Source organism: Euphorbia lathyris, chromosome 3 (genome assembly GCF_963576675.1).
Source record: "Euphorbia lathyris chromosome 3, ddEupLath1.1, whole genome shotgun sequence".
Classification (NCBI taxonomy): Eukaryota; Viridiplantae; Streptophyta; class Magnoliopsida; order Malpighiales; family Euphorbiaceae; genus Euphorbia; species Euphorbia lathyris.
The window spans coordinates 12612941-12625517 of record NC_088912.1 but is presented as its reverse complement, the minus strand read 5'-3'; the positions used below and the strand labels follow the sequence as shown (position 1 = coordinate 12625517).

Here is a 12577-nt window from a genome sequence, read left to right as displayed (position 1 = left end):
AAATAATAAATTTGTTATATACTAATATGCATAAATTTAAAAATGTTTGTGTATATATAAATTTAGATTTGTAAACTGATCAGAAAACAAAATGAACCAATCAATAAAACCAAATATTCCGAAACAAAAACTTCATGTTTAGGATAAATAACAAATTAGTAATTTTAAACCTCAACTTACTTGTAGGAATGTTTTCGCCGGCGACATTCTGCAATTAGGGCTGGAATATCCTTCTTTACATAGGAATATATTGACTTTTATTTTTTCGCTGTTATTTTTCCTGCACCCATTCTCAAATATAAGCAGCTAATTTATCAAAGAATGCTTGCAGAATTCTATTTTGAGATTTGATGGAAATGATTGTTCATTATAGATAACATCTAGTAAATATATTTACAATTATCTTAGGTGTTACTATGATGAGATTCAGATTAAATGATACAATATTTACTTCCATTAGTTATGGAAATTAGTAGAAAAACAGGATCAAAAACCTGTAATCTGCGGAAACTATCACTAGGGTTGTCTGGAAGCTGCTCAATTCCATTCCTACTTCCCCAAATACAGTTTTCTGCTTTGAAGAAACTAGGTAGAAATCAGGTTCCTTTTTCTTCATTCTTGTTCAATGACAAACAGATACGTTTCCTATACAATCAACATATGCAAATCAAAATTAAACAAACAAGAAAACAAAAACTGAACATATCAAGTTTAAAATTAGTTAGAATTCTCATCGTGGAAGAAAAACTAATTAGAGATAACAAAGCCTTACTCTTCAAGGAGAGAGAGAGAAAGATAGAGGCAACCTTGTCTTCTTCTTTGCATGGATTAGGTTTTCAGGATGTTTAAGGATTCCATGCAAACTCATTTCTCTGTAAAACAATCTAGAAGGCCTTTTGGATTAGGCTTTGGGCTTTTCATAGGAAATTATTAGGGCTTTTTACATGAAAATCATATTGGTTATAAAAATTACAATTAGATCATATCACAAAACTTAATTCTAACTATGTCATTATTTATAAATTATATACCTCAATTCATAAATTTTAACCCTAAAAAATACATTATATTCTCCTAATTTATAAATCTCAATGTTTAAGATATATATATTTTTTTTGGAAGAAAACTCATGCATCAAGATAAATCAGAAGAAATAATATCCTGCAACCAGAACCGAGCAGAAAAGGACACAAACTCGCTAGCATTGGACAGGGCATGCCGTGCAACGGCATGGGCTCCCCTGTTTGCTAGGCGCGGAGAAAAAGACACTGTAAAATCGTGTCGGTTACCTAGAAGAAACTTACAATCCTGGATAATTTAACCAAAAACTGATAAATCTAAATCTTCAGACCTAATACTGTTAACCACAATCAAGGAATCACCAAACATTAATACAGTTCAGATGATAATTTGCTTTATTTGACATAATTCAAATAATAATTTGACATAGTTATAAATAATTTTTGAAAGTTGTATTTCCAAGTAGATTTTTCAAATTATTATTAGCTATAAAAATTAGGGAAATTTACATATAAATTCACTTTTTAAAAAATTTCTACAATTATGTAAATTAATGATTTTGAATGATGTGAAACTAGTAAAATCAGTACTTTTAAAAAAACTAGACCTAATCTATAAATCCTAGACCCAAAAAATATATTATAGACAACTAATTTATAAGCTCTCTAGTACTTAAAATATTTTCCGTCGGCTTTTCACACAATTTATTTAAGAAAAATTTACAAAAAAGTATAACTTAAGAAAACTAATTACAAAAAAATTAATGATTACTTTTGAAGGTTTTTGAAGTCAATATTAACAAATACTCATAATTCTATTCTGACTGTGCTAACCACTCATATCCAGTATGGAGAGCATAATACATATTATCTCTAATAATACTCCTCATATTCAATCATTATTTATTAGGTTATCATTAAATTACGAAGTATTGTTATATTTATGAATAATGAGAGGCAGGACTCCTAAATAATAAATTATTAATAAAAATTTAGGGGATTAGGAGCAAAGAGAGTCTTCTTAATAATAGAGATAATCTACTAGTTAAGTGATGAGTCACTAAGAGGCTGTTGGAGTTGATTTATAACTCTCTCTCTACTCAAATTTTAACTGAAAAGCGCAACTAAGAAATTATTGGAGATGTTCTAATGGGTAAATTACATATGTGGTATACAACGTTTACCTTCTTTCACACTTTGGTGTACAACCTTCAATTTTGCACATAAAAATGTACAACTTTTCGGTGACCTCTCACTAAAGTGTACAACCGGTAATTATGACCGGTCAACTCAAAGTTAACGCGCCACATCACCATTTTTCATCCTACAAATTTAAAAAAAAATGGGACCCAAACTCTGATCTACGTGGATGACGATGTCGAAGAAGAAATATTTAATATTATACCCTCGAATGGGACCCAGATTCAGGAGCTTGTAACAAAATCTCCCAAGAGCAATGTCCTTTGGCTTATACACATCCTTCTTGTTATTTGCTCCTTTTATTGTTTAGAAGCAATAATATGCTAGTGCAACTTTCTTGTCGATTTCTGTTTTTTTATGGCCATATTCAATCTCAAATGACTCTATTTCCATGATCAGATTTCAAGAATATCCATCTTTTCTCAGATTTTCAACTCTGATTATACCCTCAAGCTGAACCAAAACCTCAAGTTTAGTTCATCATACTTGATGAAAAATATTATAAAGATTTCAATATCAACCAGACATGCATATACCTATTTGCAGATGAAGAGAAATAAAAAAGAGAAAAATACGTTTAGCAATCAAAATGGATGGCAACATAAGCATTCCACGCAGTTCCAATATTGCAAAAGGAAGCAGATCAGAGAGAGAATGGCATACATTCCACAATTTTTGTTGTAATTACCAATTTCTGCATTCAAATTAAATATATTTCTCTATTCACAGCTCATATACATAATATAATCAAAATGATAGGAGGAGGGACAAAAATTTGACTCAAGAGTGTCGTGCATTACTTTTTTTACAAAAAAGTTTAGGCAGTAATAGGTCTACCCACTCCCAAAGTCAGGGCAAACCAGAGATCTTGATGAGGATTTACAGTGGACTTTACAGATTACCTACTAACACATCAAGTGGGATAATTGGTGCTGATGTCACTAATGAACTCCAAGAGGCTAGTATTTCAATACATATTTTATAGATATATATTGATGAAAATTAAACTGAATTAAATATAGGGTAAATTAAAAAAAAAACCATGTAGTTTCACTTATTGACAAAAAAGGATTTGTACTTCTTTGACAAAATGGAAATTGTGTTTAAGACCGTTAACCAAAACGGGGAAAAACAACTAACCCCGTCAATTGGGCTGACGTGGCAAGGGTATTTTTGTCCAAATTTTTTTTCTTGGATAAATTTCGAAAAAAAAACCATGTGATTTCACAGATCCTTTTTTCTCAATAAGTGAAACCACAAGGCAAATTCGAAAACAACATTGTTTTAAGTCTGGGCAAATTAAAAAAAAAAAAAGCCCAGCCCTGCCAAATGGGCTGGGCTGGACTTAATTAATCTATCTCATTCTTCAAATGGTTTGTTCATCTCCTTCTCGATAGAACAGGGGGGCTAATTTCTGGAAACCAGAAATTACCCCCACGCAGCTCCGGTGCCAGGGGGCTGGAGCACCCAGGTGCCCGGTTCCATCCGCCTCTTATACTAGCATGTTAACGGAAACCAAAAAATAACAATAGACTCAATATCACAAAAATTACAAAGTTCATATAAGAGTCAACGAGGAAAACAATTGATATTTCAGTAATTCCATTACAATTCATATATATGCCAAAAACAAAAATTACAAATGTCCAAAGAATGAAATCAACTATTGTTTCTCTTCCAACTCTAATTGATTTTATAACATTTATGAGTACCTCAATAGTTTATTTTCCAACTCTAATTACTCGTCACTTTTATCTAATTTGAATAAATGTGTACATTAAATCCGTCATTGAATAATGAGTTAGCAGATATGCCTTTCACTGCCACCCCAAAATAGTATAGGCTCAATGGAATGGCAATCCATACATCAATGAACAATCTTATTACTTTATCTTGGGCTGCATCTTTGATTACTTGTTATACTCCACAACATCATTGTCTTCTTCATCATCTAAATCCTCCTCTTCATTCCTTTTCCTCTTATGGTGAGATGATGAAGATGATGGTATCACCTCTTCTTCCTCATCATCATCTTTTATTTCCTAGTGCTCCGTCGAATCATGCACTTCAGCTTGACCCAATGGTTGTACCAAGTATTCTCACCTCATTTTTCATCCTGCCATTCCAATTGCAGAAAATTATCAATAATAAAATTGTCAGCATTATTATAATTTTACAATCCATTAGCACAAATAAACCTCAAAATAAACAAATTCATATTGTACTAGTTAATCATGAGTAAACAGTAGATAGGGCGGCCCGGTCGCACTATGCCTCCCCGCTGAGCGAGGGTCCGGGGAGGGGTCCCATCACAAGGGTGTACTGGGGGCAAGCCTTCCCCTGCCAATTTATCTGGCAAGAGGCCGCTCCTCAGACTCGAACCCGTGACCTCTTGATCACACCATAACAACGTTTACCGTTGCGCCAATAAATTTCCTTATTCTCTCACACTACGATTTTCAGAATGCAGCAATAGTGTCAAATTCCCTTGTTATATGACCTGATAAATTTCCTTATCCTTGCGAATTCTTTTGTCATTAATAAACGGGAAAGAAAGAAGCTTACTGGTTTTGAATTTCCAGACTAACATTTATGCTTAATGGAAGAAATATATTGGCCATGAATGTTGTTTGCAATTCATGTCGATTTTGTTTAAATCAATAAGGGTGTGAAAATTTTCTTTCTTAACAAAATTAATGTTGTTTCTAGGCAATCATCTAGTTGTAAATTTGGATCTAATCAAACAAAATCAATATATTGTCTAAGAGTACTTACAAGCTCAAGCCCATTGAATACACAATGATCATTTTGGCTTTTAGATTTCAACAAGAAATTAGTAATTTAAATAATGCAGATTAAAATAAGAAAATAACAATTTAAACCTCAACTTACTTGGAGTATCTCATTAGAATGTATGTGTTCGCCGAAGAAGTTCTGCAATCAGTGCTAGAATATAATTTTTTGTTCTTATGAGTGCCTAGAAGATCTGCTGATGCACTCATGTCTTGATATAAATTTTCTCCCTGTTTCTTTAGATCCATCGTTTTTCCTGCACAAAATTAACTAGGTTAAAATCATCATCATTTTTTTCCTATTTCAATTATCCTACATGTCTAGAACTATTCAGATCTATTCAAAATTATGGATCTGTTCAGATCTATTAAAATTTCTCTATCAGATTCCATCTAAGGTTTGCAGATATGAAAAGAAATCAATACCCATTAGGTAAAAACCTCCTAACTTCAAAAAGCACAAATGACCCATATCAATTTTTCACCAGCAAAGGGAAAAAAATGAAGCAGTGGAATAACCAAACCCAACTTTTGAAATCTAAAGTATTGAAAATAGAGGGTTTAAATTCAAGAAGAAGATTGGGAGGGATTAACTTCAACGCTGAGGTCAGGGAAGAGAAAGGCTAGGGCCCTATGTCAGAATATGAACGTTGTTCATGCGGGGCCTTAGGACTTAGGTTGGAAGAAAAACAAGGAGAGAAGGGAGAACTTGAGAGAAGTAAAACCTAGAGGAGACAAGAGAGAGACATTGAGAGAGAGTCTAAACCCTTTCCTATTTAGGTTATAATTTTACTTTAATTTAATTTTCTTTTTCTTTTTCTTTTTAATATATATATTTTGGTTTTTCCTATCTTGCCCTTAAGACTTTACCGTAGGTTCAATGGGCAATGGGCACCAATTTTGTCGTCTTGTGTTGCCACTAGGCAAAACAATAAGCCACGAAAATAGTCAGTATTTACGATCAATTTTCACTGGGTCGCTAAAAACAGTAGCTGTCTAGCTATTTTCTTATTGTGTGCCCACATGTTCTTAACTAAAATAAAAAACTGAATTGAAAAAATCTGCAACTCAAAGACAACTTTAAAAAGTGAATTGCCATTATGAAGGTATAAAACCAACAATTAAATATAAAACCTCTCCAGAATGAATGGATGAATCCACAAAATCTTAACAAATTCACTAGGCTCCTAGAAATACAAAAAAAAATTATGATTTAATACCTACAATGCTATATCATTGTGATTTGGTAGAGTGCCTAAAAGAACAAGTATCTTTGTGCCCATCAATCGGACACATGCAAATAATGAACTTGAACTTCCTTAGTGAGAGGAACTTTGTACAAGCCTTTTCTTCATGCTCCTCACTCTTGTTGTCAGAATTCTTGCTTTTATCTCTACCCTCTTTTCTTCATCCTCAAGGATCTTTTTCTTCGGCGAAGTTCTACGATTTGTGTTAGAATGTCCTTTTTTGTTCTTCTGAGTGCCTGAAAGATGTGCTGATTCCAAAGTAAATAAGATGTATGACTGCTCCCGGGCAATCACAAAGAAAAACATATCCAATTTTTTTTTATCTGGTATTTAACTGCATCAAAAGAACCTTTTACTAGGATCAATATGGTTCTATATGATTGAAGAAGTTGGCACATTTTAAGAGAATTTGAACCACTTCCATAGGTTGCACAAAAATTGATTAGCAGCAACAACGACCATTAGCAAGACTCAAAATGAGCTAGTTCTAGTAAGCCAAAACCTGCACACAGTTAATTCAGACCTATCTTTTTTTTTTACCAGTTCCACATTCAAACGCATGGCTTTGGTTGGTTTTGTCCCATTTGCACTACATAATATACCCTTGTCTTCTCCAACATCATCTTCTGCATCTGAGCAAAATATTATTTCCTGCTCTTCAACATTTGAAACACTATTTATACTAATTATCTGAATTTACTAAACAAAATAGAATTTACTAAACAAAATAGAATTTGAAACACTATTTATACTAATTGTATGCTCTCGGCAACATATTTGCGCTCTTCTAATTTGACGGACTTTCCAGGGACCGTCTGGGAATTATTTTTCAGCAGGTTTACCACATGTGGAATCAGACTCGATCCAGAGTTTTAGCCAACCTCTTTCCCAGGCGATGTCGACCGCGAATGCCACCGCCATGATATCGGCCTTATGAGCAAAAGCTGAGTCAATCGAAAATGATAAGCAACCCCTTGCAAACCCGCACGAGGTTCTGAAGATTTCGCCAGCGCCGGCTGGGCCCGGAGCACCGAGATCGGAGCCATCGGTATTGACCTTTATCCAATCCCGTGGAGGGCTAATCCATCTAACGCAAATGATTTTTGGTGTAGGAGGCAAAACAAAATAAAAAAAAATTCAAAAAATATTTTCATAATTTATCCCAAAAGAGATGATTTAAAGCAATTAAAAAGTTAGACTTTTCAGAGTTCATATCAAAAAAAAAAAAAGTTAGACTTTTCAACTTATCTAATACACAAGGCCCAACTAATTTCGTAGATTAACTAAACCACAAGTATTTTTTTTAGTGAAATATGGACTCACAAAACCTTAAATGCAAAATGGACAAACTATCATGTTTTTAGTTTTTAAAACACATGACTGTATTTCATGCTAGCGAGCACAAGCATCTATCAAGGTAAAGGGCAGAACGACCTCTCGATCTACATATTGTAGCACAGGTATAAAAACGTTTATCTAAGCATTAGTTTCTCCCAAGTGGGAGAGAAGCAACCTTTACTCTTACTGGCTGGTCTACTCGCTTTTGTGAGCTATTGACCACTTTTTAGATCGTATAATAGGAAAGTGTAAACCTCGACCAATTTATTCTTAAAATCAGATTATTTGTCTATATATATAATTTTGTTTTTTTATGGAAGGAATTTAATTTGATCCTCGCATTATCTCTGCTACTTGGCTTTGCCAAACATCAATAGGGATTAAATGAGAGCAAAAAGATTGTGAAATAAATTTTGGTGACCTCCGATTGTGATATTATTGTTGAGAGAAGCTGATTTTTTTTTAAAAAAAAAGACAGTTTATACTATCGTTATATGAAAACTGTGATTTTTTTTTTTACCGGGCGTGTTGAATTAACCCCCAAAATGGCCCATTAAGTGTTAGGCTTGTCCAAAATTCAAAATTTCAATATTTTGGAGATGTTAGGTACTCCCTAAATCCAAATTTCTAATTTTTTGACTTGATAACCTCTATAAATCAAAATTTCTAATTTTTTTGGTTGTTAGGCCTCCCAAAATTCAAAATTCAAATTTTGTTTCTTTTGCCTGTTATGCCTCATTAAATCCAAATTACTTTTTTGGCTTGGTAGGCCATCTGAAATTAAATTTTTTAATTTTTTTTACCTGTTCAGCCCTCCCTAAATTCAATTTTTTTTTACATGTTATGACTATTAAACGAAATCTAGCTGAATTTTAATAAATTGTACATTAATACTTAAAAATTGGTTCTTGATCATTCAAATTATAACAGGCATATATCCAAAAAAAAAGTTGAACAAGTTCGATTTAGCAAAAAAACATTTTTTTGCGAACGTGTAAAATCGCCCCCCCCCCCCATTAACATTGCTAATTTGATCGTTAACGATCTCAAAATGAAAATTTTCAAGAATTGAAGTTGTTAAGAGACTGTCTTTTTAGAGTTTTGTCTCTCTATAAATTAACTTTGTCTCTACTCATGCATTTGCACATCAGTTTGTGATTAGACACCGATTGGATTCGAAACTGACTATTTCAGGTGGACCGAATAAGGGTGTGATCTTCGGAGATTCTAGGTTCGATTTTCGTATATGTCTAGGGAAGAGAAGAAATCTCATCCTACAAGGACGGATAAATCAATATTATCATATTAATGCGTACTTAGTTTTACGTGTTCGTGTTCAATATTGGTTTAATTGCCGTTTGTGTCTATTCAAACATTTATTTTGGTTAGCCAATGTGTTGGCGTGAGCTGTAATCTGCTCTAATTTAGGAAGCAGAGTAGAGTCCACCAATTTAGAAAGTCGACCATTGTAGGAAAGGATTACTTTGTACACCACTAATTTAGGAAGTGATTTATTCTATTTAGGAATGTTAATATTAGATGGACTCTTCCTTGTATTATATATAAACAACTCTGTATCTCTGTGTTAATATACGAAAAATCAATTTACTCCCCTTGGAATCTATATGGTATCAGAGCGGACGTATTACTAAAATTGAGCCCTGTCAAATCTCGTAACCATGACCGAAAACTCTAAGAAATCTGAAACTCCCAGTGTTGAACCCCAAATCATCGTTCAGAACTCGAACGATAATGCACCGTTTCCCAGCGGAATCATCCTAGATGATACGAACTATTCACTGTGGTCACAGCTCATGGAGCTACGCATTGGAGCCCGAAATAAAAGTGGGTTTCTCGACGGAACAACACCGAAACCCGCTGCTGAAGAGAAAAACCTAGAAACATGGCTGATTGACAATAATCGTGTCAAGAGTTGGCTGATTGACTCAATGAGCCCAACCTTGATGCAACGCTTCATCCCCCTTCGAACCGCTAAAGAAATTTGGGAGGCTGTTGCAAAGACCTTTTATGATGGCACAGACGAGACACAATTGTATGAACTGAATCGTCGTTCTTTCACCACCCACCAAAATGGTCGGTCCTTATCTGTGTACTATAACGAACTGGTTGGCATATTTCAAGAAATTGATGCTCGAACTATGGATCATGAAGGGAGCGTTGCTGGAGTTGTGTCCCTACATAAGACCATGTCTCGTCTTCGTGTTCATATTTTTCTGGCTGGATTAGACTCGGAATTCAATCAAGCACGAAGTGAGATTCTACGAAAAGATCCACCCCTGGACCTTGAATCAAGTTATGCGTTTGTACGCAAAGATTACAACCAGCGACATACCATGGAAGAATCAAAATCTGCAACAGATAGCACAGTGTTTTTCGCCTCTCGGAAAGGAAGAAATAATGGAAAAGCTAATAACTTCAATTGTACTTATTGTGGTGAAAGTGGACACTCAAAGCAGCGATGCTATGAAATAATTGGCTATCCGGAATGGTGGGACTTCACGAAAAAACCTCGGAAGAAGACCAATGTGGCAGCAGTAGCAACTACCAAAGATGATGATGCTCCCAATCCTACTGCACATGTTGTCCTTAATGACAAATCTGGTATGTCTAGTGCACACTTTACTATGAAAAATACATGGATTATTGATACAGGTGCAACCGATCATATGACAAACAATTCCCGCCTTCTTACCACAGTCCGTCAGTCACCTAATCGAACTATTCTGACTGCTAATGGCGGTGCTGCCCCTGTTACACATGAAGGATCAGTCTCTCTTAACAAAAATCTTACTCTTGATACTGTGCTAGTTGTTCCATCCCTTTCCTCTAGTCTTTTATCCGTTAGCAAAATTACTAATGCTTTGAATTGCACTGTAACTTTCTGGCCTAAACATTGCTTATTTCAGGACATCAAAACCCAACGGACTCTTGGCTATGGTGTTAAAAGGGGACAGTTGTACTATCTCGAGCTCAACATAGATGAAAGGCAGTGTGAAGGAGAAGTCCATAGTGCACGAGGAGTACAAGCTGATCAAGCTACAGTGTGGTTATGGCATCGATGTCTCGGTCATTTGTCATTTAATTATCTTCAAAAATTGAGACCAGAATTGTTGTTTGGAATTGATATTTCTGAGTTAAAGTGTGACGTGTGTGAAATGGAAAAAGGCCATCGAATTTCTTATTTGCCAAGTCATAATAAAAATACTATGCCTTTTATGACTATTCATTCTGATGTATGGGGGCCTGCCCCAATTCCAACTATATCTGGTGCTCGTTATTTCGTTACTTTTATTGATGAATGTACTCGTATGACTTGGATATCTCTTCTTAAACACAAGAATGAGGTTTGTTCTACGTTTCAGACTTTCTATCGGATGGTATCCTCTCAATATCAATGCCACATCCAAGTTCTTCAATCAGATAATGGAGGAGAATACATCAATTCTGAATTTGAAGAATTCTGTGGAAGATACGGTATTCGCCACCAAACGTCATGCACAGGTACACCTCAACAGAATGGCCTTGCAGAGCGGAAAAATAGGCAACTCTTAGAGGTCGTACGTGCATCCCTCTTTGGCATGAATGTTCCTCGTACATATTGGGGGGAGGCCGTTCGATCTGCAGCATACCTTATTAATCGAACTCCGTCACGTGTTCTTGACTTCAAAACACCTTGTAACAAACTCCATGACCTTGTATCTGCACCAACTTTGCCGAACCTTGAACCAAGAATTTTTGGATGCACAACATATGTTCACCAATCCAACGGAAAGCTTGAACCCCGTGCTTTGAGGTGTGTGTTTCTTGGGTATGCTGATATGAAAAAAGGGTATCGATGTTATGATCCGAATACAAAGAAGATGTATGTCATTAGGGATGTCACTTTCCATGAAAATGTCCCATACTTTGTTGATCCCAAGTGCACTCTTCAGGGGGAGGAAATTATCACTCACAATTATGAAGACTGCACTCATGATGTGTCAATACATCAACATCCTAATCTCAAAGATCAGACATATATTCGAGGAGAGGAATTACAGCAGCCACATGCTTCACATAATGACGAAGGAATGAGCCAACTGGAAGCACAGCCACATGGCTACACTGAAGTTGATGCGGACCCGAATGAACCAACATCAAACAAGTCTGATGAAGCTCAACGAGATAGTACAACTACCCAACCTTCACCAAATGTCATGGAAAGTCCGAATTCACCTCAGGTACCTGCTGATATTGTCCAAATAAATAGTGAACTAAGGTATCCTGTGAGGATAAATAGAGGAATCCCAAAAACACAGTATGAGCCTGATTTGAATACAAAGACGAAATATCCAATCAATAATTATATCTCCTCCCATCGTTTGTCAAAGTCACATGCACTTGTTGTAAATCAATTATCTACAGTATCTATTCCTAGTAATGTGCAGGATGCTTTAGCTAATCCAAAGTGGAAGGAAGCGATGAACGAGGAGATGAAAGCCTTGCAACAGAATGCTACATGGGAGCTAGTCTCACTGCCTAAAGGAAAAAAAAGGCTTGGATGCAGATGGTTATTCACAGTTAAATTCAACTCAGACGGAACCATTGATCGCTATAAAGCTAGACTCGTTGCAAAGGGGTACACACAAAAGTATGGAATTGATTATGGGGACTTTTGCTCCTGTAGCAAAAATAAATACCATTCGGATCCTTATTTCAGTAGCAGCGAACCAAGATTGGCCCTTACGACAATTTGATGTGAAGAATGCATTCCTTAACGGAGACCTTGAAGAAGAAGTGTACATGGATCCCCCTCCAGGAATCAATTATGGCGACTCTGCTGGCGACAGGGTATGCAAGCTGAAAAAGGCATTATATGGATTGAAGCAGTCCCCTCGAGCTTGGTTTGGAAGATTCTCTGCGTTCATGAAGAAAATTGGGTACAAACAAAGTGATGCAGATCATACACTATTCATAAAAA

The 12577-nt window shown here is 35.4% G+C and overlaps 1 long non-coding RNA gene across 1 annotated transcript; it reads right to left on the bottom strand.

The window, feature by feature from the left end:
* Positions 1 to 3872: 3872 nt before the first annotated feature.
* Positions 3873 to 5739, bottom strand: LOC136224603 (uncharacterized). The gene is made up of 3 exons (XR_010686508.1): positions 5438 to 5739; positions 5112 to 5268; positions 3873 to 4335 (listed from the first exon to the last, which is right to left on the bottom strand). It is a non-coding gene; the product is annotated as an uncharacterized lncRNA (long non-coding RNA).
* Positions 5740 to 12577: the final 6838 nt, after the last annotated feature.